Source organism: Limulus polyphemus, unplaced genomic scaffold, assembly GCF_000517525.1.
Source record: "Limulus polyphemus unplaced genomic scaffold, Limulus_polyphemus-2.1.2 Scaffold5748, whole genome shotgun sequence".
In the NCBI taxonomy this organism is placed as follows: Eukaryota; Metazoa; Arthropoda; class Merostomata; order Xiphosura; family Limulidae; genus Limulus; species Limulus polyphemus.
In genome coordinates this window covers 51,915-54,615 of record NW_013671358.1, presented here as the reverse complement: position 1 = coordinate 54,615, position 2,701 = coordinate 51,915, and the positions used below count along the sequence as shown (strand labels likewise).

Below are 2,701 nucleotides of genomic sequence, written 5' to 3'. Positions count from 1 at the left end.
GTAATGTTGAATTCGTCAGTATCAACACCACAATGTGCAGAATCAACATTCTCTTCAGTAATGTTGAATTCGTCAGTATCAACACCACAATGTGCAGAATCAACATCCACTTCAGTAATAGCAAACCTATCAGTATCAACACCACAATGTGCAGAATTAACATCCATTTCAGTAACAGTGAACCTGTCAGTATCAAAATCACAATGTGCAGAATCAACATCCACTTCAGTAACAGTGAATCTGACAGTATCAACACCACAATGTGCAGAATTAACATCTACTTCAGTAATGGTGAATCTATCAGTACCAACACCACAATGTGCAGAATCAACATCCACTTCAGTAACAGTGAATCTGACAGTATCAACACCACAATGTGCAGAATCAACATCCACTTCAGTAACTGTGAACCTGTCAGTATCAACACCACAATGTGCAGAATTAACATCTACTTCAGTAACTGTGAACCTGTCAGTATCAACACCACAATGTGCAGAATTAACATTCACTTCAGTAATGGTGAATCTGTCAGTATCAACATCACAATGTGCAGAATTAACATTCACAGTTGTAACAAAAACATTAACAGCAAAAAGGCTGAACTTTCCAGGAAAGATAGAAAACCTCTTCCCATTGGTTGAATAGAGGTGTAATACAAATAATATAATTTACCATGTATGTACATGAACAAAGTAATTACTTACTATCATCAAAGCATTCCTCAGTTTCCATTGGTAATAGGATGGAATGATTTTAGAAAGGGCAAGGATGATCTACAAAAGTGTGACAGAAGTCAGAGTCATAGAGAATGCACGACTAGAAAAATCAATATCGAAACATAAGACGCAACAGCAAAGTATGTTAGCAGCAAAGAAGTTGAAAGAAGGAAGACAAATAGGAACCACTTGAGGTGATTTTTAATGCTATTATATCTTGGGAAAGCAAGGTTTGGCATACAGGGGCACTGAGGCTCATGAAGGTAACTTTATGGAATTGTTGAAGCTGGTATCAAAGCACAACCCTCAGTTTGATACATTTTTCTTCACATGTCTGTAATAAATACTGCAGTTAGGTCTCAGAGAATGAAATCATGGAACTCGTAGCTCATAATGTATTCTGTGATGTTGTGGAGTGTTTTTGGCATCATTTGTGAGGAAGTTTGTGACTCTGCATATCAGGAGCAATTAAGCTTGTGTGTGATATATGTCGATAATGATTTAAATGTATACAAGAAATGGATAGCATTCTATGTTCTCAGTAATGCGACAGCTGAAAACATTACAAGTACAATCAAACAAGGACTATTATCATATGGATTAGATTCATTCCCATCCCTTTTAATCTTGCTCTACAATATGCCATTAACTTTGTGATGTTCAAGACATTGCTGACACCCTTCGGGAATGCTTTTGACATCTTTCCAGAATGTTTATCTCTTCCCCTGCCTTCTTGGCTATCAAGTCACAGACTGAGAAATCACCACTTTCTTTTCAGGCATATCATCTCTTTGACAATAACTGCCCAACAAAATTTTCACATTTAACTCAGCTGTTGTGTAATACATACATAAACATTGTTTTATCCATCCATTTACCACTTCTCTTAGTAACTAACTAAACTAATGATTATGTTATTATATTATAATTTTAGTATAATCATCTTTGTAACACAATTTCCAGATTACGCTGAAGATGTAACAAGTTATTCTGAAACGTTCGAACCTTGTAAATAAAATCTTTTAGGTTTTATCAACCATCTTCATTCTCATTATTCAACAAGATGTAACTCACATTTTACATATAAAACCACTCCTCCCCTCTTTAGTACTTTATCCCTATTAAATCGCCTGTAACCCTGTATTTCAAAGAAACCTCTGTCTTCAAAATCACCTACGTTTAACCATGTTTTAGTTATTCCCATTATATCAAAATCCTCCATTCCTACCAGTGTTCTAAAGTCATCTTTTTTATTTCTTATACTTGTAGCATTACAATAGTAGCAATTAAGCCTATCATTATAACTACTTCTATACTCATTTCCTATGTTAAACTTTTCTCTGCCTCTTATTCTTTTTGCATTTAGTTTATCGTGGCCCTCACCACTGTCTTATCTTAGTTTAAAACTTCCCTTACACCTGAGGTAATAGCTGTAGCATACAAGCCAGCTCCTACTCTATTTAAGTGTAAACCATCCATTCCAGTCTATATCTCATCATTTTACTTTTCAAAATAGAAAACAGTCCCCCAGCGGGACAGCAGTAAGTCTACAGATTTAGAACACTAAAATCAGGAGTTCAATTCCCCTCATTGGACACAGCAGATTGCCAGATGTGGCTTTGCTACATATAAACACACAAAATGGAAAACATGATAATTTTAAAAAACATTTCTTCAACAAAACCATTGGACATTGGACGACCGAAGTGCATTTGCAGGTTGTCTAAACACACATTCCCAGACATCTTTTATTTCTTAGAATTTGTTCTTATTTGCTGGATTCATTTCCACTATGCTTATGTTTATATACCTTGTGTAGCTGATATAATAAACATCTTAACAAATTCCTTTTCCTGAGTTTGATGTTTTTTGCTCACAGGTTGGAGACTCAACTCTGGATGTTTAATGTTTATACAAAGAGATGTGTCATCCATTGTTCCTGCTTTTTTAAGGGTGAAAACCATTTTCTTTCAGTCTGGTCTCCA

The 2,701-nt window shown here is 35.3% G+C and overlaps 1 long non-coding RNA gene across 1 annotated transcript in view; it reads left to right on the top strand.

The window, feature by feature from the left end:
- The first annotated feature begins 1,543 nt into the window (after positions 1–1,543).
- LOC111089275 overlaps positions 1,544–2,701 on the top strand; it is a 47,101-nt gene continuing 45,943 nt past the window's right edge. The window contains exon 1 of the long non-coding RNA XR_002613563.1: positions 1,544–1,555. This is a non-coding gene — a long non-coding RNA (uncharacterized LOC111089275). The remainder of the gene's footprint in view (positions 1,556–2,701) is intronic.